Genomic DNA, 25,849 nt, shown 5'->3' with positions numbered 1-25,849 from the left:
GGATAACAAAGACGACATGCTAGATTTCAGGACCTGCGAAATGGCTTTTAGCAGAATATTCTGCAGAACAGGCAGTCATCACTGCATGACTGTGATATGTATGGATTTCAGATATGATGGTTTACTTAAATCACACCAGTCCCCCAACCACACAGTTCAAATTTCAGTTATAGTATTAATTGAGTATTTGCATAAAGTACAAATGTTGCTGCCACCTTTTCAGTTTATAGAGGACTATGTAAATAACAGATGCACTTCACAATAAGTGACCAATCATGTTGCCTCCTTGTCACTTGGTCATGAAATGACACTTTACAAAAATCAATCACTGAAGGGAGACTGTTGGCTAACAAAGATAAAAAGACAGAAAAGAACAAAATTCAATAATGCTGCAAGTGAAATGTGTATCCATAATGGAGTTACAGAAGAACAGCTGGCTATGGATTGTTGAGCCTGCCTCTAAGACACTCTAGAAATGCAGCCAGAGGAACTTAGTGAAGATGAACTTGCAAACATAAAGGAACAAAGTATTTGAGACAAAAAGCATGAAGATGACCTACAGGAAGTGATGCCAGCAAAAAATCTTCACGTTAAAGGAACTCTTGGAGGTATTTTGCAACACTGAAACCAAAGCACAAAGGGTAAAATGTTGGAAGATGACTCAAAATTAGAAAAGAGTGTGACAACTTCAAAGCACAGACAAGACCCTTACTTTGTAGTTATACTATGAGGAAAAAGAAAGCAAGACCTGTTCAAACTCCTGTTCAAACTCCTGTTCAAACTCCTGTTGATAAGTTGCTTCTTACAAGTAAAGAAAATATTTTAATTTTCAATGTTTCTAATTTTAAAGTTATGATAAATCTATTTTATTTATTTATTTATTTAAAGATTTTATTTATTTATTCATAGAGACAGACAGAGAGAGAGAGAGAGAGAGAGGCAGAGACACAGGCAGAGAGAGAAGCAGGCTCCATGCAGGGAGCCTGACGTGGGACTCGATCCAGGGTCTCCAGGATCACGCCCTGGGCTGCATGTGGCGCTAAACCACTGCGCCACCAGGGCTGCACTGATATATATATATTAAAGATTTTATTTATTCATTTGTGAGAGACCGGGAAAGACAAAGACATAGGCAGAGGGAGAAGCAGGCTCCCTGTGGGGAACCCGATGTGGGACTCTGTCCCAGGACCCCGGGATCACAACCTGAGCCAAAGGCAGATGCTCAACCACTGAGCCACCCAGGCGTCCCTAAGTTATGATATATTTAATAAATATTAGTTTTGCTATTTCCCCCATTTTTCTATACATTTATAACCAACAAATCTTTTCAAGTTTTGAGAGAAATTTTTAAAGGCCATGGAATAATTGTAATTTTCCCCATTGATTACTCAGACCACTTTGCATGGTTTCAGCTTGCGTAGCCATTTTTATAGTTCGTTGCCACCACAGAAAGCAGGAACTTCCTGTACTTTGAAAATACCGAAGACACTCCTATGGGCCAGTAGAAGTCTTTGGCAAGGGAATGTATGAATCTGCTCCTATTGTCAAATCCATTCTTAAAATGAACCTTCTAGCTGTTTAAATAAGGTGCTTTGCTTTCACATTTCAGAATGTTTTCATTTTGTGGCAGGAAGGAGCTTCTTGAATGCAACACTAGTCTTAATGTATGTGCATTTTGTAGCATGGACTGTTTTAATCTTTCTGGTCTCCTAAAGACTATCCTAGTTGCTATTTAGACCTGATATCAGAGTTCACCTTCATGAAAGGCAGTTATGTTGTGCCCTTTGAGTAGAGGAAAGTTCACAATGAAATTTGCTTTTTAATCGTAGGCCATGTACTGATGGGGTCACCAGGTTAGTGAAGGCTGTAGTAAGAAACATCAGCTTTTGCCTGCTTGGGGTCCATTTCTTTTTTTTTTTTTTTAATAAACTTATTTTTTATTGGTGTTCAATTTGCCAACATACAGAATAACATCCAGTGCTCATCCCGTCAAGTGCCCCCCTCAGTGCCCGTCACCCATTCACCCCCACCTCCTGCACTCCTCCCCTTCCACCACCCCTAGTTCGTTTCCCAGAGTTAGGAGTCTTTATGTTCTGTCTCCCTTTCTGATATTTCCCACACACTTCTTCTCCCTTCCCTTATATTCCCTTTCACTATTATTTATATTCTCGGGGTCCATTCCTAAGCTCGACACAGGGCTCGATCCCAGGACCCTGGGATCGTGACCTGAGCTGAAGGCAAATGCTCAACCGACTGAGCCACCCAGTCACTCCTAGGTAGGAAACTCTTAAGGGGCTTCACACTTCCATAGTCATTTTCCCTGGAGTTCAAGTATTGAATAGTGTGACTGTTGTAGCCGACTGTCCTCAAGCAGATGTACCCTGAAATGCTATTCATTAATTCTTTTCCTTATATCTCCAGAGCTGTCTTAATTTCTATTCTTTTAATTTTTCCTTTAATTTTGGAGGCTACATGCAGTTTTCCAATATATTTCCTTTTTTTCTTGCCCAAGTTAGCCAGAATTCTTTCTTTGCTTATTTAAGAAATGTAAACTGTGTTTTGCTCTTAAATTGAACCTTGTTAAAAAGTAAAGACAAAGTTTAAAACCTTCCTGTAGAAAAATAATCATGAGATGCATTCCAAATATTAGCAAATCAAAGACACCTGGATCAATTAATTCAATAGATTTCTCCTTTCTCCAAATGGAGAATTTTGTTGCAGTAGCCCCAAACGCACAAAAAGGTAACTAGATATAAAAAATGACAGCATATCAGAGATCATTATTTTGTTCACCGAAGGTTCAAGTGAGAAGAGAAGGGAACATTTTACCACAGTTTTGTTTACTTATTAAATTACTTGTTTTGACTTACTATGTAATAGGTACTGTTCTAGGCACTTGGGATGGATCAGTCAACAAAACAGAAAATCTCTTCCCTCTTGAAGCTCCCATGCAGCGGGGAGAAACCTAAAGGGGACTCTTCTTAGCCATTATTATTGGGACCTAGGGACTATTAGGTATAATGTTCAGATCAAATAAAATTCTGACTTTTTGTCTCAAATAGAAATCAAACCCAAACTAATAGTTTTCAGAAGTGCTAAATTATTTTCATATTTCTGGCTCCTCTAGTTATTTTCCTTTTTGTCAGTCATGACCAGAATTGGAAGACAAGCATGTCTAGGCTGGGTGAATTTAGAATCTCACCACGAGACTCAACAGTGCCTGGTGCCTGGAGTTTGGCATAAGACCCTCTGCACTCTTGTTGCTCAATAAGCATAGGACGATGGATATTTCTGATCTGAAGCTGGATTTCTCAATAGAAGATGAGAGTGATCCTGCCCTGGGGGGAGGAAAACTCTTTTGCCCTCTCTCCCTCCCCCAGCTTCTGGAATGAGAAGAAAATTACTATGGAAATGAATATCCAGAAAACATTCACTGGCTCAATTTCAGGATATTGAAGGTGAAGGAATGGGTCCTTTGGCAAACCTTGTGAATTCTAGCATCTCTTACTGCATTTGGCCAGTTACCATTGTTATTCAAAGGAAAATTCAATACAAACAACTTTCTTTTTCAAGGCTGCCAGTCAAACTCCATTACGAATCTCTAAAGAAGTAAACTTGAAAACAACACATTGTCCTGCTTATAGGATCATTATTTGGGATCTGTTCAGTAGAAACTGTGACATCTAATAGACGAGGCATGATATTGGAAATCCGTGAACACTGTGACCAGTTGGAAATAGGAGACAGAAGGGAATCAGCAGGTGTTTACTCTATTTGTTCTTCTGATGGACAGGTCAGAGGCACTGTTTTTTATATAGCATGTCTGTGGATGTCCTGCATGGCTGTATGATTGTGTCTGTTCATGAAGCAGTAGCCAGCTCAGCACCCATTACCTTGTAATGGCTTTCCACTCTTCCATATCTCACTTCTCTTTCCCTCCATCCTTACTCTCTTAGAATTGCATCTTCCAAAAACCATTAGCCACCTAAGTCTTGCTTCAGGTACTGTTTCTAGAATACCCAAGTTATGGGAGGAGGTGATCTATTTTTCTTAAATGGATAGCCCTTTGTCTTCAATACTATTTACTGAATAATCCATCTTTCCTCATATACACACACCTGGCACTATTTCTGGACTCTATTCTGTTCCATTGATTCATTTGTCTTTCTCTACACTATTATCAAACTTTTGATTCCCATGAACTTAGATTTTAATATCTGGTAGGTTCTAAACAATCCTTAATTATCCTGAGCTTTTTTCCTTCCCTCATGTGCTGTCTTACCTCTGCTTCAATTTTGGTCTGTGTTTGAGTACTATTTTTTTCTGATCATGGAGTCTGTTACTGGCTCCTCTGATCTACTGCCAGCATTTCAGCCAGCCTCATCTTTGAATCCAAAATTCATTGTGATTTGAATATTATAATATTAATTGGTAATGGCAAAGACTCTGCTAGTAATCCTTGATATCTAGTCCCTTCTCTTTTCCATGGTGAGAGAACCTCTGACTTTTGACTATACATGGCCTTTAGGATAGTGATGTCATTTCCTAGACTCCCTCATATCTAGATTTGGCCATGTTACTAAATTCTGTTCGGTGGGATATATGCAGAAATGTCCCGTAGAAGCTTCTGATAAACTTAAGAGATAGTGTGGAAGCCCTTTGCCTCTACCTCTTCATTATCCTTTCTTCCACCCTCCTGCCTGGAATGTACCAGCCACCATCTTGGTCCATGAGGTTGAGGCCAGGCACAGAGGAGCAACAATGTAGTAGGGACTTGAGTCTAAGCTTGTGGAGAAATAGCCCTGCCCCAGACCTCTTATACTGAGACATAAATCAACTTTTATATTGTTTAATACATTCTTTTTTTTTTGTTTGTTTAATACATTCTTATTTAGGATTTTTTGCTATTCACAAACTGCATCTGAGCTAATATGTTGGAAAAATGAGATGAAGACTGTAGGGCAAAAGGAGGGTATTGGTCAGAGATATAAATTAGAGGTTTCTCTCATCCTATTCAGAATTTTAGACATCTTAAAGAAACTTCCAGTTTTGGTTTGATAGGACCCTTGTGAACTTTGGGCACATCATTTGATAGATAAATCAAGTGATCGGAAGGCTTAGACAGAGTCAGTCAGAACTTACTATAGCTCAAAACCTTAAGCATCTCCACCCCGTCCTGAATTGCCTTAAAGTTCCACAGAAATCACTTTTTTTTTTTTTTTACACGGTTTCTTGAAAAGGAGGCATGAAAATAAAGAAGATGTTTTCTGGTTATATTATTAAAGAGTTCTTAAGAAGCTCTTTTGGGTGATACTGGTTGAAAAATTCTATAATTCTGTTGTTGAAGGACATGCATGCTTGGTCACTGAAAAATGGAAAGAAAGCATGTTAATGAGAATTATCTCATTATTATAAAATCAGGACTCTTTTCTTTTGCCTCTATGTGTTGTCATGTCACAAATGAGCCCTGTTTTCCACGTGTGGTGCTTGGCTCACTAATGAGTCAGCATTAGCTGGTGTAGGCCTTCCTCTGGAAAGCTCAGAAAACCTCTGACAGATGTGATGGGCTTTGTCTAGTGGAGGGGAAAAAATCCTGGCTCTAGGGTTAAGGATAAGGAAGTTTATGTCTCTTCTTTGGAGAATATGCTTATATAGACTCCCCTAAGGTCCTTCATCTCCCATGTACCTACAGATTTGGTTACACAGAAGATTCCAGGAAGCCAGAGCTAAATATTTTTTTGTTTCATAATGACCATGAAAGTGAAAATATTGGAGCCAGGGGAGAAAGGAGGACAAAGCTCCATTTCTGTGGGCTCTCTGGAGAGATCAATGATATAATGCTTGTTTTAGTGGTTATTTTTCTTGTCTTCTAATAAAAGACTGCTGGATAAGAAGGAAGTTATCAAATTAAAATAGGGCAGGCAATCACTATTTGGAGAGTGGTAGTCAAGAGGGAAAGCATTCCTGATTTAGCTTCCACCCCATCCCCTCTTCTGGTCAGGCTGCACTCTCCAGGACCTTGAGATTAAGCTGTTGCTCCTAAAACACTCTTCAGTTGTGGAAACTGAGAAGGTTAGTTCATCAATAGATGATCACAGTGAGGGATTGACTGTGTAGTGTAGGAGTTCAGGGCCTGTGGGAGTTGAATCCAAGACAGGTACATTTTGAAGAGTCTTTAGGGGCAGGAAATTTGGAGACCAGGTCACTGTTGGGTTAGGGCAGAGGAAGGCCAGGACAGGGTCCATCTAATGGGCAGAGAGCCGAGGGCAGGGTGAGTAGTAAGGCACAAAAATGGTGAGATGGGGACGGTCAAAGGCAAACATAATTTTGTATCAAGGTAGCTTTATATTCAATACTTAAATGAGAAAGCATATTTCTAAACACCTGGACTTTCATTGACTAATTCACACTTTTAAAATGATGGGCTTTGGAGACATCAGAGATATTTTTATTTTTTTCTTACTTATGGAGATCAGATGCAGAACTTTAGAAAACAGATGAGAAACAAGGGAGCTGGAAAAATTTGTGTTTGTGTGTGAGGAGATCCCAGCTTGATCTTAAGCTGTGTTTACTCCTTAGGGACATGTTGGGATTCTTGGTGGGGGAGAACCTGCAGAAATGTATTTGCATGAATGCCGGAAAGAACGTCCTGGGAGAAAACTCATCCTAAAGGAAGAAACAGCATTTGATTTAGTCTATTGGCCATCAGAGGGGAGAAGGAGACTTTTGGGCAATTCATATCATGTGTTTTTTTTTTTTTTTTTTTTTTTTTCCCTGGGCCACCCTCTCATGGAGTGCTGTCTGTGTCCAGGAGAATGGGATGGAGGGTGAAAACTGAATCTTTCATGAAACTCTAAGACATTTTTGCATAACCATATTGTGATGGTATCAGCTGGGTAAGGAGAGTCCAGAACAGAGGTATAGGTCCCTCTTTTGCATGGAACACAGTGGCTTTGGTGGACTGAGGACTCTAGAGGACACACTTTGGAAACTTTAGGATGTCAACATTTTGGCCCCAACAGAGCTCAGAGTGAGGAGGTGGTCTTCCAGAGAAGTGGCTGCAGTGTTCTGTGGAAACCAAAGAGCCAAAGAACATACAGAAGAACCCAACAGATGGGCCTGAGTGGAAAAGAAGTAGAAGAAAATTAGGACATGTCTCATGGCAGAAGACCTGACTTGATTGTGAGCAGAAAAAGATTGCTGGGACCCCTTTGTTCTTCTTGGGGGGAGGATATCAAATATATTAGTGATGCAGAGGTCCATGAAGCATAGGACATGTGTGTGTGTGTGTGTGTGTGTGTGTTAAGAAAGAAAGAAGAGATTTTGTTTTCAGTTTTCCTTTGAGTCTGGTAATTTCTCATACTTTCCCATTCCAACCCACTTTTATCAGTTCCAGTTGCTCATCATGACAGTGACCGTCAAGTATTATCTATTAGGAAGTGATGGGAGAATTCCTTCTTAGAGAGTAGTTGACTCTCCAGTGGAATGTACATGACCAGAAAAACCTCTCTGATATTTCTGTTAAATGTCCTACTTCTTGGTGTGTGTTCTGTCTCATTGTAAGGTTGTTAATTATTAAAAGTACTTGGGATTCTTCCTATTTCCAGAAGACTTCCTGGTCTGTAGAGTTATCAGGCCCATCTCCATAGGCATAGGTCCTGAGTAACTCCTTAGAGTTATTTTATTTATTTATTCTTGAGAGACAGAGAGAGAGAGAAAGGCAGAGACACAGGCAGAGGGAGAAGCAGGCTCCATGCAAGGAGCCCGACGTGGGACTCGATCCCCGGTCTCCAGGATCATGCCCTGGGCGGAAGGCGGCGCTAAACCACTGAGCCACCCAGGCTCCCTTTTATTATTTTTTTTTATTTTTATTTTTTTTTCAGGATCTGTCTTAATGGAGTTTGGTGCTCCCATTGGAATGTGCATCCAGTGCTGGAACAAGGCACTCTGCTCTTGGCTCACTGTCCTCTGGGAAAGCAGGAACCATCCTCTCCACTGAGACCTGAAATGTCAACATGATGGGCAGATTGGGATGAAGCTGGGCTCCTGGCAACCAGTAGCTGCAACAGAACAAAATAACTTCAATAAGTAAAGAGAGATAAGAGGACAAAACTGATGCCATTTTCCCAGCTGCCACTGATGGCTTTGGAGAAAAAGTCTCAAAAATTCCTGGGCTCTTACCTCTTCAGCAATTTTTTTGAGGTTGGAAGCTGTCTTCCCTCAGAGGGATACTTTAGGGTCTCACAGGGCTTGGGCCAGTGGGGAGGTATTTGTGTTGGAAGCAACACTTGCAAAAGGGGTTTTCAGAATATTATCTATAGACTGCCTGCACCATCTGATATAGTTCTTCAAAAGGAAGATGCCTGAGCCTCTCATACCTAATGAATCAGGTGTTTGGGTTTGACACCCAGGAATCTGCATTTCAACAAAGTCTAGGTGATTATTCTGTTAGGATTTGGAAACCGTTTGTATATGTTCATAACACTCACAGGTGAGCGCTTGTCAGGTGTTAGGCATGGAAGTGCTTCCCATGTGATCTCATCTGAGCCTCGGAAAAGATCATGTGCGGCAGCTATTATTTTGTAAATGAGGACACGGATGCCTAAAGAGGTTGTGTAACTCATTCTAGCTGGGTCACACACTTGGAAGTGGTAGAGGCAGAATTTGAACCCACATCTCCTGCCATCCAGAAAACATTGCATCATTAGCAGAAACATTAAAGAGCATGACAGCCAAGTGTGGAAAGCCAAAGTGAGTCCAAATAAGCAGACTTTGAGGAAAGAGCGAAAGACATGCACAGTGGGACAGGTGCTCTGCCTTTATGAAATGGTTTTAAAAAGTCAAGGACCTTATTCAGTTACTTTTTTCTAGTTGAACTAAAATCGTCATGGTGGCATCATGTGCCTGGCTGGCCGTGTGCAGAAGAATGCCTGATACTTTCTGGCCTTGGGGATCTCTGAGGAAGAGGGTGAGGAGACCAGGGACCCCACTGGATAAATGGGGTAACAGAGCCTCAGCTGAGTGTGAGCCTATCTGCGTGTCAGAATAATACTCAGCTGAGTATTATTCACTAGGGTCTCCACAAACCCAGAGGCCCTCATATCCTGTGTTTTTGAGACACTTCCCTGTCATGATATTATAGGCCCAGATTCCCAGTGACTGGGATTTGTGGCATGTTTGAGGTTTCATTTTTTTCTAGACCTAGATTGGCATTAATCCTACATCCTGAGTAGAGTTATTAACCACCACACTGGAGTGAGAACCTGAGCTTGGGGGATCAAGTTTGGGCTGAAGTCTAGGGTCATTTTGGGATCACTGTTCTTTATATTTTCTCTGGCCCTGTTTTTTGTTGCCATCGATATCATTTTGGGAAATGGTTAGTTATTAAATGTTGAATAGTAAAGGGGGAGCTATCAAAAGAGGCAGCCTGTTTTCTCCTCCCTCTTTCCTATCTTTTCTTTCCTTCTCCCATTTCCCCCTCTGCCAAAAAAATGATATTAACTGTTATTTTCCTACAGTTTCATGCCATAATCTTGACTTTTGACAAGGCAGCTGGATATCAAGTTTGTCAGCAATGAAACAGTTTCTTTTTAGAGTTTCATTTCTGATTCATCTGAGAGAAATTTAAAAACAAATGAAAAGAAACCATCTTCTCAATATTGTGACATCTCCCTTAGGTCCTGCATACCTGGGATGAAACTGAGTACTGAATGCAGTAGATCGTAGTGATCTCCACTCCATTATCATTAGTGGGTATAGGTTAGAGGCCCAAGATAATAGGGTGTGTTGGATACCTGAAGCACTTTTCTCATCACATCAGGAATCTCAAAGGTGCGTGAAGTGTATGCGTGTGCACACACCCTCACACACCCACACACAAATATTTGAATGATCCAAGTCCTAGGAAGAAGGAAGGAAAAAGCAAATTTGGAGATTTGTATCCCTCTTACCCCATGCCCTATGTGAAAATACACAGGTGAATTCTTTATATCACTTTGTGGAATCCTGTTTTGTGCATCCTGTGTATTATGATTCTGCCAAATAGAATCTCCAGGTGTTTTCATGTTGAACTTTTCCCCCCTTTCTTGTCCTCTTTATAGAAATGGTTTACTATCTCAAATGTTTATGAAGATTATTTTGCAGTGAGAGGTGGTTAGGCTCTGCCTACCAGGTCAGTAGGTAACCATTGCCTACTGGATGTGACAAACCTCAGACGCTGCCTGTGATCGTTTAGAAATTCCATATGGCCCTTCCTAAACTGGGAGTTGGGGAACTCATGCTACAAGATGGACTCCGACATTAGCTTGTGGTGCCAGCTTAAACAAGCATGTTTCCCTCTCTGGGACTTAGTTTCTCCCATTGTTTTCCAGTGTCTTACACTCTCACACAACTGCCAGAGTAAGTTTTCTGAAACAGCCAGAATCACATCAGCTCTTTCTTCAGTAGCTACTCGTGGCCTACAATAGTGGCTTTCAAACCCTGGGTGTGACTCTGAATCAACAGCAAAGCAAATCACAATTTCTGAGCATGGAGCTTGGGACTCTAAATTTGCTAAAAAATATTTTAGACCCTTGGATCCCTGTATCCTAAGGATATTCAAATCCCTTCACAATCTGACTGCAGATTCCCATTCTCACCCCATATCCTTCAGAGTCCCCTCTGGGAGCTATGTTCTTGCTTAACAGTCCTGCTTTTTCTTCAAAGCGACCTGTTTTCAGACCACACCCACCATGTGCTTGGTTGAGCCCTGCCACCCTTCTTCATCCAAGCCCCCAATATAGACCAGCTTACACAGGACTTCCCCACCTCCCAGAGGGAGAGTAGGAAACTGCATCCTGCATCCCTGGAGCACTTTGTATTCATATTTTTATTATAAGTAGTATTTCAGCAAATATTCATTTCTATGCCTATTTCCCATGAATTTTTCCATCTATTTCCCTGTTGATGTCTATGGGAATCTCCTTGGGAATAAAAACAGTATCTTAAACAATATTGTGCACCTTGCACTCTGTAGCACCTTCATGTTGCCTTAATATTACAACTGTAGTTTGTACCATGTGGAGGTTCTTCCTCATTGCTCTTCTTTCATAATTATCTTAGTTACCACATGTATTTTTCCCAAGTGAACTTCATTTTCACTAAAATTCAACACAATAACCACAGTAGAAACAGCAAAGAACAATTCAAAAACACTAACAAATTCAAAAACAATAACAGCAAGAAGAAACTTGGTAGGGTTTGGGTGGAATTGTGTAATATTTATAGACCAGCTTATAAATAATTGGCACGACTTTGACATTAAGTTGCTCCATCTGTGAATAATGCATGCTTATGCATGCTCATTCTCTTCGGTAATTTACAGTTTTGTTTCTTTGAAGTACAGATGCTTTACGTTTCCTGATGCATTTATTCTTAGTTTATGACTATTTTAATGGACTTGCCTAAGTTTTATCTTATATCAGGGGGCTATTTCATTTGTTCTATTTTTTAACAGGACAAATTCAGGAAATCTCATTGGTTCAAATGTCCTTTCAGTTGGTTATCATGAATATTCCAAATGGATCATCACAGCTTTTGCTAAAAATGTTACTTTTCTCTTCTTTCTCGTGTAGTATCGTTAGTATCTTATTTTACAATAATTTCTTTTTGTCAAGTTACATAGAACACAGCTTTGATAACAAAGTAGAATAATAGCGGTGGTAGAAGACATGGTTATCGTATTCTTGAGGTGAGTGTCTCCAGTCTCTGAACCTTAAGTATAAAGGTGATTATTGGTTGTCAATAGATATGATCATTATCATTTTAACAACATATTTTTTTAAAGATTTATTTATTTTAGATAAGAGAGAGAGTGAGAGTGCACAATGGGTAGGGGCAGAGAGCATGAGAAGGCCAAGAAGACACAGTGCTGAACATAGAGTCTGATGGAAGGCTCAGTCTCATGGCCCTGAGATCAAGGTCCTGAGATTATGACCGGAGCTGAAACCAAGAATCGATAGCTTATCAATTAACTAACTGACTGTGCCACGCAGGTGCCCCAGCCAAATATTTCTTTCTGACTTCACTACGATTATTTTTAAATGAAGGAATGAAAGGTATGTTTTTGTTTTTGTTTTTTTTTTTTTAATCCAATGTCCTTTAAGGCATCTCTTGAGATGGTTATCTGCTTTCTTTGATTTACTAATGAATGATAATAATATAGTTCCTAATACTAAATAATTCATATATTCTTAAATGTTTAATTTACTTGGCCATTTTGAATTATTCTTTTAATACTTAGCTGTAGCATAGGATAGCCATTGTGTTTATACCTCTATAAGTGTGTCTGTGTGCCCGTGTGTGTCAGGTTTTGGATATGAGGCTTCTACCAACTTTTCTTTTTAAGAGTAAAACAAACATTTCTTAGTTTTATAATCTGGCTAGTATTCATTAGAAATGACAAAAGTACACCTTTAGGTGTAGGGAGAAAAATTAACTTGAGATAATATAAAATTACTTTTTCTGAGAAGTCTTGTAACAAATTTAACAAAATTACCTCTAAAGGAAACTGAGAATTTCCTGAACAATAATAGAGGCTTCTACTAACTTTAAAATTAGAAGCCTTCCATCTTTTGCAATTTTCTGAGATAATCCCCCAAGTTTAGGAATTATATACCATTTAGGGCTGGTGATTTTTTTCAAGGTATTCTTTTTGTCTTTTTTTTTTTCTTTTCCAATATCAATTAGCATATAATTGAGTATATCTTGATGAGTCATTTTCTTTCCATTCAAATGTTCTAGAAAATTTTCTAATATATTGACATTTTTAAATGTGTTAGCCTAAAATTGTTTGCAGTATTTCCTTGTAATATTAATCTTTCTTAGCTACAGTTATGTTCCTTTTCTCTTTCCTAGAGTTGATTATTAATAATTCTCCCATTTTCTGCTCAGCTTATTTATTTTTATTCTTTCTTGTTTAATGCTTAAGGCATTTATGAAACCACAGTTTTCTCTAAATAAACTTTGGCTGCACACTAATGCATTTGATATGTTGTTTTGTCAATATCATTTTTTCCCTAAAAACTCTAAAACTGCAAATTTTACTTCCTCTTTGACCCAAGAGTTACTCAGAGAAATGTTTTATCAGCTCCTTTCTAACAACTGATAATTTTCTTGTGGTAAAATGAAAGGCACAGAGAGTACATCTTAAGCAGGAGATGTTGAGGGAAGTCTAGACTGGGACAGTGCTGGTACAGGCAGCGTGGGCAGGGTGCTTGATAAGCAGTCTGGGGGTTCCTCAGTGAAGGATGCAGAGGGCAGAGGATGGTCCAAGGAGTCTTGAGAGGGAATTAAAAGCAAACTTCAAGACTTAACAAAGGGCTAGTCTTGGTTCTGACCTCTCTGTGATTGTTGGCTGATGAATGCAGTCCTCCTCTGGCTTGAACATCTTCTCTGGCTTAGCAGCTGATGAGTGCTGTGGGCGTCATGAAGATTCATGCAACCATCTCTCACACTCAGTGAGCTATGGCAGCCACTCAGGCAGCCAGCATGACAAGGCAAGGTGTGTAGGCCACCTGAGAAGAAGAGGCCTTAACTACATCCTCTTCTTTTCCCACCTGCAGGGATCTCCTTTCAGGAACTATGAACTTTGCCTCTTCTCTGTAAGTGGCAAAAGGTGGGAATAGCTGGATGATAAATTTCTTTCTCTTTTATTTTTTTCAATCCATATTACCTTTATTCCTTCAACTTCCCCCCAGATTTATTGAGATATACTTGACATATAACATTATATTAGCCTAAGGCATATGTGATTAGCTGCATGTAAATATTGTGAAATGATGGTCACATGTTTAGTTAATGTCCATCACCTCACACAGTTACTCTCTTAGCAACTTTAAAATATACAACAGAGTATTGTTAACTGTAGTCACCATGCGGTACATTATATCCCCAGAACTCATTCCTCTTGTAACATTTTGTACATTTGACCCCCTTCACTCATTTCCCTTCCCACCCCAGACACCCTGCCTCTGACAACTCTCAGTATGTTCTTGATTTATAGGAATTCCTCATATAAGAGAAATCATACAGTATTTGTATTTCTTTGACTTATTTTGCTTAGCATAATACCCTCCAGGTCCATCCATGTTGTTGTAAATGGAAGGATTTTCTTCTTTTTTCATGGCTGAATAATGTTCTATTGTGTATATACACCACATATTCTTTATTTATTCATCCGTTGATGGATGGTCAGGTTGTTGCCATATCTTGGATATTATAAATAATGTGACATTGAACACAGGAGTGCAGATTTATCTGAGATAGTGGTTTTGCTTCCTTCAGACAAATACCCAGAAGTGGAAGTGATGGATCAGATGATAATTCTATTTTTAGCTTTTTTGAGGAACCTCCATACTGTTTTCCACAGTGGCTGCACCAGTTTACATTCCCACCAACAGTGCATGGGGGTACTCTTTTCTTGACATCTTTGCCAACACTTGTTATTTCTTGTCTTTTTCAAGATAGCCAATCTGACAGGTATGAGGTGGTATCTCATTGTGGTTTTGATTTGCATTTCCCTGATGGTGAGTGGTGTTGATCATCTTTTCATATACCTGCCGGCCATCTGGATGCCTTCTTTGGAGAAATGTCTATTCACGTCCTCTGCCCATTTTTTAATGGGATTGTTTGTTTTCTCTTTTCTACTTGGATAGCACCAGTAGCACCAGTGCCTTTTGCCACAAATGACAGAGCAACTCCCTTTGGCAAAGATGGACTTCATATTTGGATTTTTTTTCCTGTTTTCTTTTCTCTTTTTGGTACAGTTTAAGCACTGCCTGTGTTTGGCTTGACAAGTGAACCTTCAAACTGACAAGCAGTGGCTTGGAGGAGGCCTGAAATAAATGGAAGACAGGGTCAGCCTGTACCTCTCTCTTCGTCACAGATGTTGGCATTCATTTTTCCCCTTTCTTTCATCTGGGGCAGACTTACTGAGTCCTGGGTCTGTGGAGGGGTGTCTGCCTACCTCTTTCCTGTTGTTTTCCGTTTGCAGGTTGGATGGGCCTCTCAGAGAGTTTTGGCTGAGGTAGTAGCTTTGCTTTACCCCATATGATGGTTTTGGAATTGAGCTTCCTGGTCATTCAGCCTTGAACCGGCACTTCTGTACTACAGACTCATAGCAGGACATCACATGATGGCTGACAGCCCTGGCCAGACACACCTGGATTTTAGTAGTAAGGTCACAACCTTTGATTTGAAGCCAGCCTAGGGGCTGTATGAATTTTGAAACGAACTCTGTGTGATAGCATTGGTCCCAGGAGAGGTTTGGGGAAATTTATCATTAGGTCCATTCTCTTCCTTTTAAGCATTTCTTCCAAATATGGTCATGCCTTCTTTCTCCCTTTAGAGAATTTGTTATTTCTTCTTCCAATTCACATCTGTCCTCAAGAAATGATTTGGTAGACTCATCCGTCCTGGGGCAGTACTTCTCTATTGTGGAAGAGAGTGCTCATTGTCCCCTGATTGCACATCTTTCAGGCACTGGAATGCTTGAATGTCATCAGGGCCTGTGGCAGCTCAGAATGAAAGACTAGATATGCTAGCCTCTCTTGCAGCTCTTCACGGCCAAGTAACTAAGTTCTGGCCTCTTCCACCTCTTCCCTGCCCACACCCGGGAGTGGAATGTCGGTGTGCCGAGGGTCATCTGGGATCACAGGAAAAAGGACAATAGACAAAGGCTGGCAGAGCAACAGGATGGATGGTGTCTGGATCTCAGACATGGAGGGGCTTATACCTTGAGCCCAGCTTATACTTAGTCCTTGTGGTTTAGGTTCTGTTCCAGCAGGTGAGCCTGATCCTAATCATGCCCATGAGATGTCAGTTGCTGGGGTCTGAGTAGCAAAGTAGCACCTGTTCTGTGAGAGGGAATCAGTAAAGGCTGGTATCTGGCTCTATGTAGCTAGCTGTTCCAGGGGCTTGTCATACACCTGATCACACTTGTGCCCAGGGGCCTATTTGGTAGTCAACAATGATGGTCTTTCCACGTATGTTTGCTACTTCTGAGCTCCCTCTGGTCCTTATCCAACACAGTATATGTAGGCAGGAGAAAGTTTGTCATGCTTTCTGAGCAAACATTTTAGGCTGTCCTTTAAAATTGTTCTCTATACTGATATTAGAATAGATAAGAAGTCTTTCTTGAGTATGAAAATCAAATGTTCTCTGTGTTTCTATAAAAAGCAGTTGTAATTTAAGCCCTCCTCTGGCACAAGATATATCAGGTAAAAATGAATAAGTGGAGACCACTTCTTAGAGAATAAGTTGTGTAAGGGGTGCCTGGGTGGCCCACTCAGTTAAGCATCCAACTTTTGGTTTCAGCTCAGGTCATGATCTTGGGGTCAGGGGATCAAGCCCTGTGTTGGGCTCTATGCTCAGCAGGGAGTCTGCCTGAGATCCTCTCTCCCCTCTCCTCCTGCTTGTGAGCACCTGCTTTCTCTCTCTCTCTCTCTCTCTCAAATCAATAAATAAATCTTAAAAAAAAAAAAAAGAAAAAAGTTGTGTGAAAGAGTTTAGGGTAAAGGTTGGCAAACTATTACTGTAAAGGTTCAGACAGTAAATGTTTTTGGCTTTGTGGGGCCAGAATGTCTCTGTTGCGGCTACTTGGCTGTGCTATTATAGGTTGAAAGCAGCCATAGACAACAAATATGTAAACGAATGGCCATGGCTGTGCGCCAGTGAAACTTTATTCCCAAAAAAATGTAGTGGACTGAATTTAGCCTGTGGACTGCAGCTTGGTTGATCCCTGATTTAGGGTCTTTTAAAATTGTTCACTTTTCAGGAAAGTTGTATCTAAGATTGTTGAAAGGGTTAACTGCTTTTTGTATTCTGCTTATTTTGAATCGAAACTAGTTGACAGTTGCATTGATAATAATCTTATTAAACGTATATTAACATTTCAGTTGGCTCTTTGCTTGAACAGGAATGATACTACTATTAAATTAGAAGACTTGTCTACCAATAGGTAAACTCTCCATACTGACCCTGTGAGGTAAATGCTCACAGGTCCCAGCAAGGAAAGGGAATAGGCTGAGAATCTTGGATCCTAGGTGCTGTGGAAGTATTTTGGAAGAATGTTAGATTTGCTCAAGGCAAAGAAACCCCTGTATTACAAATTTCTTTCTTTTTTTCTTTTTCAAATATTTATTTATTTGAAAGCAGGGGAGGGAGTAGGAGAGGGAGAGAGAGTCTTAAGCAGACTCTGTGCTGAGCATGGAGCCTGACTCAGGGCTCGATCTCACAACCATGAAATCATGACCTGAGCCAAAATTGAGAAGTAGGCTGCTTAACCAACAGAGTCACCCACATACCCCCTAGGTTTATTTCTTTCTTACAGAATTATATTTTTAATTTTAAGATCACTTCTAGTAGTTGTGTAGAAGACACGAAACCTAGGAAAGAGTTCAAAGATGTGTGCATCTTCTGTGCCTTTAAGATCACAGTGTTAGTACATGCCCTTCAAAGTAGGGGCTCAAGATTATTTGTTGGTCTTTTTCCTCACAAGGGAAGAATCAGAGATGATTGGGCATTTTTGTGCTTTCATTTTTATTTAAGAAGTCCTGACAGGAAAGAGGCACACCCATTGAGAATTTAGCAAAACCAGAGAGCTGTGCCATAATATTGGGGGATTTATGTATGCCCTTTCTGAGATACTTTGTAGTAAAGTGTCCCTGTGGTTTTCAAATGAGAAATGAAGTGTTTATTTTCCTCTTGAAAATGTGTGCCTGTGCTTTGATTTCAGCTCATTGAAATTCAATGTCTTCGTTGAATGCTTTCTATGTGCTTGTTCCATGTATGTTAAAAGGGGAAAAGAATGGAAGGTCCTGAATTTTCCTCACAGAAAAGAGGCTCATGGTTTTTGATTTGATGCCTTATTCCTATTGTTTGTGTAGATCAGTATCCTAATCATATAGGAGAACTGTCATGGTTTTCTCTGTTGTTTTACATTGGTACCTAGAAGAGAAAATTGGAACTCTCTGATCCCTCAATCCACCCAAAATAGCTGGGGTGCTTCTGGACATCCCCCTTCTCACAGATGAGTCTTGTGGGCACATGATTTTTAAAAAAATTAATTTCGTCACAAGTCCCCACAGAAAAGCATCTCTCTGTGGTACTGAAAGGGACCCAGACTCGCCTCATCAAATTCCTGCTTCAGACCAAGGGAAAACAAAGTATGTGGACACAAGATAACCCCTTCTGCAAACAGGGTGCCCTTTGAAAGTGAACACAGCAAATACTTGAGGTGCTTTTCTTCCCGCCTTTCCTCTCCTAAGCCTTATATGGCAGAGGGGCCACAAGGATCAGCCTTGCTGCTTTTAAAAAAAGAAATTCTTTGAAGTGGGGGACTGAACTGGGCTGAGACTGGTGGGAGGAAGTCAGGGGAAAGGGGAATTAAAGTTCATGGGGGAAGCTGTAGTCCTTAGGTCACATCGAGATGTGACCTTCAGAGTTTGCCAAGTCTGTGAGGGAACATAAGTTGCCTTTGGATGGCTTCTCAGCGGCACTTCTGTGGCCCTGAGTTCCCGGTCCTGGTAAGATATTCTCTGATGTGAACTGGGAAGTTAAGCCCACACAGCAGGGACCTACCCTCTACATAGGCTGCTAACCAGTGGCATCATCTTCCAAGTAGGGACTTGGAGAATGGGAGCATATGCATAAAACTCTTACCCCGATGCTCTAGCTACCTAGCACTGTTGGTTGGCTTCTTTTCCACCAGTAAAGAGGAATGCTGATTATTTTTGTGTTTGTTTCCACTCCCAAAGTATTCACTGGTTCAAGGTCAACTACTTTCTTCTACTTAATTTATGAGCTTTCAGCTCTCCTTGAGTCCTGCTAAAATATCTCAAAATGTGTCCTGCCGCTCCTGAAACTCCAAGAACGACCATTGCTTTCTGTGACCCAAACTCTCGTTTATTTAATCCTCTTAAAAGTCAGAATCATTGCCAAGCCATAGTTTTTGTTTGATTTTATGTTTTGTATTCTCCCAGGGACACGAGCAACATCAATTTTAAAAGAGGTCATGTTTATGGTTATTGTCTCGTCAGTTGGCCTTTCTGGTTCTTAGGCACTGACCTAAGTCTGTTGTGTTTGGGTTCCCAACACTACCGAGAATGTTGACATTTCAAGTCCCTTTCAACATTCTCTCTGTCTCATTCTCTCTCTCTCTCCCCTTTACTCTCTTCCCTTCCCTCCCTCCTTCTCTCTCTCTCTCTCTCTCTCTCACTACCCCCATACTCTGTATTAAAGAAAAAGACTTTAAGAATGCATCAAGAAAAGGATTTTAGTTTTTATTTTGCCTTTGTATCACTAGCATATTTCTAAGACAATTTTTTCTTTGGACTTTAAAATTAGTTTCTGGAGCCTAGACATTTGTGGTGACATATTGATGGCCTGTCAGAATGTCTGGAAAACGTTTTGGGTCAACGATCAACTTCCAATCTGGTTGTTCTCCAGGCCCTTGAGTTTGGAACACAGGTTAAAAAAGTCTTCTTTTTTTTTCAGTAAGGTTTTAGGGGCAAAAACAAAGACTTTGACAAAAAAAGACTCACATTCTATCTGTATGAAAAGTTAACTTGCTTCCTCTAAATCACGATTTCCTCATGTGCAAAATGCAGATATAACCTGCTTGAGATCCTTCTAAATATTGTGTTTGTGTCTATAAAATGGCCAATATCAGTCCGATAATGGTGCATAAGAGATGTTTGCTCAGTTCTCCTCCCTGAATCCCTTGATGCCTGTCTATTGGCTCCCCTCCTTGTGGGTATGTGGACGATGGCCAAGCTAGTGCATCACTCTGTACTAGTCCCTATGTGGGAAGGGGGCTGCTGAGACTCTATGTGCTGAAGGCAGGAAAGTCAAACTCACCTTTACTGAGCTCTCTTATGCACCATGCACCTTTTCGCCTTTCATTCATCCTCAGAATCAACAGCCAGACCGAGATGGAGACACTACCATATGAGTTGTTTTGGCTGGGAGGTGCTTGGCTGCCGCACACATCACAAGAATGAAGGACAACACCTGCCCCTTATGATGTGGTGAACACTGTGGAATGTACACAGAAGGTCATCTGTCTGAGGGGCCACCTATTCTCTTGACTTTCCATCCTTAAAGGGTGGGAGAAATGATAACACACACAATGTTCTCTAGAGGTGGGAGGCCAGATTACAGGAACTTAACTGATTCCCTCTGAACATTCAGTGTGATCATATTTGAGGAGGGTAAGCCTGGTATGACGTGGGTAAGTAGAGTACTAGGGTGGTTTGTTAATAGAGCTGATGAGCACATTGTTGGCATTAAAAGGAGTTGTGTTGATAAAGGAAAGTAGAAACTTCTCTTCTAATGCTGATGGCCACTCCTGCCACAGACCGTTCACATGATGAATACTTTTTCTTTTTCATGTTGTTACTCTTCCAGAGAAGGAGGGTTTCAGCTAGTAAGCTACTAGCCCCTGTGCTGAGTGGTATTCCCAGAGGAGTTTATTCATAGAATCTGGCCTATATTTGGCTAACTTGATATATTTCTTCTAAGATCCCCTCTACATTTCTTGATCTTTGAACTATAACTCCAAATGGTTGCAGATACTGGTCTAAGTAATCCCAGCTTGCCTATTTATTTGGAAACATAATTAACAGTGCAAAATACCAAAGACCCAGGACTTAAAATAAGTGAGGCTATTCAAGAGAAATGGAGCTGGAATCAAGTGAAGATGTATTGAAAATGGAAGGACATCACCACAGCACCAGGAGGATATTGGTTAAGGTCACCAGTGCTCAAGGCTTTTGGCTATCTCCTTACTATGACATTGATGCATGGGCTAAGAATGTTGATTAAACTGACAGATTTTAAAAAGCATCTTCTAATGTAGATTCTACTAAATACTTCCACTGAGCTCATGAAAGATCGCCAGAGGCTGACTCTTGACAATCTATTAATGGAAATGTGCACATAACATGTTTGCTATCTTTATATAAATGCTTGCCCAGGAAGATGTTGTACATGGGGGATGTTTTGTGACCAGGAAAATGCAGTCATCTGAGACAACTGTGGCAGGGAGCACCGTCTGGAGGAGATATTCCTTTCAAGACCCTTCTGAAAAGCAAGTGGGGAGAGGGATAGTGTGAGAGGGCTAAATAGTGCTGAGCAGTACAGAGCAGACTTATTGAGCTGGTAGGCAGCATGGGAGGAAGCTGGGGAGAACCCGGGCTGTGATAAAATGAATGTCGAGAGAGTGAGCTACTGAAAGCCATTTTGGCAAGTGTCTCCCCAAGGAAGAATTTATGCCCCGTGAGGGGGACAGATGGAGGATACTTTAGGTTTAATAAAGGACCCTTCCAGGACCTCTTGACTTGATGCATCTAGTCATCTCAACAGCATTTATTGTGACACCATGATAGGTACTGGGATTACAAAGTGAGGCTACCTCTCCCTTCCCTGAGCCAATGCCATCTCTGAGGGGACCAGATCTACACAGACACACACATCATCTTACTTGTTTGGTGATGAACGTCATGGAAAGACAGCTAATGCATTAGAGCATGCACTCTGTGAAGGATGAATCAGACTGCCAAAACCATAGTCTGATTCACTGGTTGACAGTCTTTTTCTCTCACAATGAGCTATTTTTCAAATGTAAATGAATTTCAAATTTCTCTGAAATGAGCAAAGACCATTTTTTTCAAAAGGGAAATGTACAGCACAACCAAGGCTCTGGCTTCCCAGTTTCTTTTTTCCTTGCTCATAAAGGCAAGAATGGAATAAGGCTTAAGAGGAGTTCTATGTGCAGGGAGGACACATGACATGGGCAGCAGATTCCACCCCAGGAACCCTTGAGCAGCTGAAACAGAGGCATCAGGATATTGCTTGCCCTGCCTGCACTGGGATAAACTGTTCTCTGTCTGAATGTTTTACTCTTTGAGCTTTCTCACTTATTACCAGAGCCTTTGGTATGATCTCATGCATTTACTTCTTTATGTATTCAGCACATATTTTGACCCCCACCTATGTGTCAGTCACAGTGTAAGGCTCTGGGAATCCAATGATATACAGGCCCCAACAGTCCCTGCCCCCAAAGAGCTTAAACACTAGTGAGGGTCACATTATTAATTTAACAATAATTTCATACATTATTTTCATTGTGTAATATTGCTGTCTAAAAATTACAATTAGGTTAATTATGAGATAATTTACAAAATGCCCAGTGACTAATGAGTATGGTCATTTTCCAAAAGCCATGCACATTATGATTTCATTATGATGCTGGCGAGTGCTACACTGGCAAGAGATGGGATGTGATAAAGAGTGTATAGAGGCCACCTGCCCTCGCCTGCAGGACCGGAGAAGGCTTTCCTGAGGAGGTGAGTTGTAGCATAAGATTTGAAGAATGAATGAAAATTGACCAGGAGAAAAGGAAGCAGAGATGAAGAACAGAAAGTGATCCAGGTAGAGGGAACAGGATGAACAAAGTCTGTATTTGTCAACACTTTCAGGGATGCTCTCCAGACTGGTCCCCTTAAGAGTTTTCAAACAAAGAGGGTTCAAAATGCTTCCAATTGCTCACATTATATACTGTCAACTTCTTCCCAGCTCCCCACAATTCTGTCTCCCTGCTCTCAAGCCCTCTCTGCCTGTCATGTCCTGCTGGCTGTACAAGACACCAGGGATTTTACAGACCTTTTCCTTGACCCTGGTCAGCATGGCTTTGGTAGAAGACATATGTGTCTAAACAAAAGATTGGTTAGTCTTTGTGAAAGTAAGTGTTCCAGGTCTGACTCAACCTGACCAAGAGCCAAGAGGGAGATGATAAGGCTGACGGAAAAGATCTCCTTAATGAATGGCAGTAAAAAACAGCCCAAAGGTGAAGGCACGAAACAGCCTTGGCATTTCCTGAGGCCGCTGGCCCCAGACAGGCTCTTGAAAGCGTCAGGGAGGTAGACAGGTTATTTCATTTCCTCTCCACGACTGGTACTTTAACACTTTCCTGCCTCTCCCACGGGTCTCCATTCCCTGCACCTCCTGCTCCATACACTCTGTGGTTTTGAGGAGGTAAATACTATGCCTCTTAAGTTGTATTAAATGTCTAGATTCCACAGTCTGTAGAAATGGAGACTATTCAGTCCACGGTCCCCCTGCTACTTTTTTTTTAACCCTTTCAATCTCGGTGTGTTCATTTATAAAATGATTGTAAACATGAGCCTATGATGTCACCACAAGGACAGAGCGCTTAAACAACAGATTGTAAATTACACGGAAAGTTGGACATTAAAGAGGAAGATTCCTTTATTATTTTCTAGTATCTCTGGGTGACTATTATCCATGGTGGAGTTGTTACCTTATGTGGACTTAAGGGACTTCACTCTGGGGGACCACCAACACACTAGCAATCTTGCAGGGCTTTTTGTTTTCCTTCCAGAAATAAGAGAGGTTTAATTAATAGCCATAAGACATACTTTGTCTCAATTTTAATGAGACAAATTTCAAATATAAAGCCACATCTAACTTTAAAAAAAACACATTATAACGTGGAGGCTTTTTCAAGACCATGTCACGAGCGGTGGCAGGTGGCAGAGATAGGTTTTGACCTAGATGTTTTGATTTTAGGTCCAGTGATGTTTCTATTTTATTTACTGCCTCTGGACCCAAGGACCCATGCCCTGGACTAGTAAACAACCCAGTCAATGGAGGGCGTCTGCTATGATTCATTATGGCATCCTGGTATGTTTTGGAAGCCAGCAGTATTGGAAAAGCAAGATTATTTTTTCCCATTTAGTATCCAGGAGGGCAACTCAGGTCCTATAAAGGAGCTCCTGGATTTTCATCTATTGGCTGGGAATTTGATGCATGCCATGAAGATCCTAAAAGGGCTTAGATCAGAACTTGGTCTCCAGTTCTATGTTTAGGTGGGTGGAGGTAGGTATTTGGGATGAAAGAGGGGAACATAATGTAAAGCATAATGAAAAAAAAATAATGTAAAGCATAATGAAGATTCACATTCCTTATCCTAAGACCTAGTATGATCATCTTGCATCACTGCCTTCATGCTGGGAACACTGCTGGATGTTTAAAAATGCTGAGCAACTGGAACTCAGATAAACTCCCTCCATAAAGTTTAGAGGTTTGTCCTGTGCTCCCTTACTGCAGGAGGAGAGACAGGAAGTGGAACAATAATGGATTTTGGAGTCAAACAGACATGGGTTCAAAATTGAGTGCTATCGCTTCTAGGCTTGTGTGATCTTAACTTTAATTTTTTTTATTGGTCAAGTGAAACTAATAATACCTATCTCAGACGATTTTCCTGAGGATTTAAATGTGTGAATAAGGGTCAAATGTTGCACAGAGGACTCTTTATTATATTATTTATTTTATTATGCAATTATTTATCCTCTGCCACTCTATTAGAATATAAACTCTAGAAGGTCAGTTACATCATCTTTTGTGCCTATAATAGTGCCTGGAACATGGTAGATGTGAATAAACATTTACTTAATAGATAATATCATTTAAACAAGTGTACTCATGCTAAAGCAGAGAGATAAAAGTCCTCAGAAAATATGTCAAAACTATAAGTAGCCCAGGGAAGGACATCGGCAACTGCAGGCCAAGCTGGGATTAGGGCATGAGGGTTAGGGCACTCTGGAGGGGATCACATTGTCTGCCTTTTCCCCTGGCAGACCTGCACACCACGGCTCCAGGGGTTCTCTTGCGGCTGGGGCAGGGAGTCAGGCTGACTACAAATGCCATGAAAAAGTAGCTCCTGTTTCAACATACAGAGGATCCATCTTTCCTCTGCCTGGATCTCTAGGATCATAGTTTTATGAGCTGGGTCAACCTATGTTTTGACCATGAAGATGGATAGCTCTGCTAAGTCTTTCCTCAGCCTGTGGCTAGGAATGCTCTTTGGTCCCAAGTAGAGACTGGTTGGAATTCTGGAATTCCTGGTTTAGTATAGCACATGACAAGGAAGACACTTCTGTGTCTGCTTGCTTATGGGAAAGCCCATCTCTGTGTGAGCTCCTAAAATGCTTATTACTCTTACATGATTCTTATTGGGGGACAAGTGTCAAAGGAGCAGACAGCACTTCCCAAAGAACATGCTGCATATTCACTGCCTTTGTCAAAGGTGGTGGCACGTGTCAAAATCATGATGACACATGGGGCAGACTTTGGTAGTTACTTAAAAATAACTGAGGTTTTGGTTAACCACAGGAAAGCTTGGGTGGGGGGCAGTCCCTTCACTTGTTCGTTTCCCTCCTTAGATGATTCAGGGTGGTCTCTAGCTCAATGTCAGAAAGCCAGATCTCTGCAGGCCACCTGTTGCCAAGTGACAGGAATGATTTGGGTCAAGTCATGGACAGTGACCAGAATGGGCAAGGGAGAGGGGGAGCCTGGAGGACTTGAGAAAGCTACTACAGCCGCATGCATATGGCTCTGCATTAGAGCTCTGTTGCTGATGATGCAGAAAGGCATATGGTTGACAGATGTTATTTACAAGCAGGACTGAACAAACTGAAAGAAGCAAAATTCTATGTAGTAGAGTCAGAAAAAAAAAATCAAAGAACACCAGCAATTACCACACCCATGACATTTTTACATTTTTTTTGTGTTTGGGGTTTGCTTCTGAAATGCACTTTTTCTTGTGGCTGGCTTGTGTAAGTAATGAAAGTGAGTTCCAGGCCACTTTGACCTCTTTTGCTTCAATTTGAGCAAGTTCCACACCATGAGCTATAGCACAGTTTTTAGAGAGATGGTCTCATCTCCACCCCCCCACAATGGTGAGCTCCTTGAGGGCAAGAGCCAGATAAGTCCATCTTAAATGCCACCC

The 25,849-nt window shown here is 40.9% G+C and overlaps 1 long non-coding RNA gene across 5 annotated transcripts in view; it reads left to right on the top strand.

The window, feature by feature from the left end:
* The window catches only part of LOC125754022 (uncharacterized), an 81,293-nt gene that overhangs the window by 45,205 nt on the left and 10,239 nt on the right, over positions 1-25,849 (top strand). For 2 of the 5 annotated variants that reach the window (XR_007407249.1, XR_007407248.1), the window contains exon 4: positions 19,952-22,385. The exons of 1 other annotated variant lie outside the window; for it this stretch is intronic. This is a non-coding gene — a long non-coding RNA (uncharacterized LOC125754022). Of the gene's footprint in view, positions 1-7,022; positions 7,173-7,883; positions 11,193-19,951; positions 22,386-25,849 lie in introns of those variants that run through there. 2 more of the 5 variants (XR_007407247.1, XR_007407250.1) reach the window with 2 other exon arrangements.

Source organism: Canis lupus, chromosome 30 (genome assembly GCF_003254725.2).
Source record: "Canis lupus dingo isolate Sandy chromosome 30, ASM325472v2, whole genome shotgun sequence".
Taxonomy (NCBI): domain Eukaryota; kingdom Metazoa; phylum Chordata; class Mammalia; order Carnivora; family Canidae; genus Canis; species Canis lupus.
This window is presented reverse-complemented; position numbering and strand designations above follow the sequence as displayed.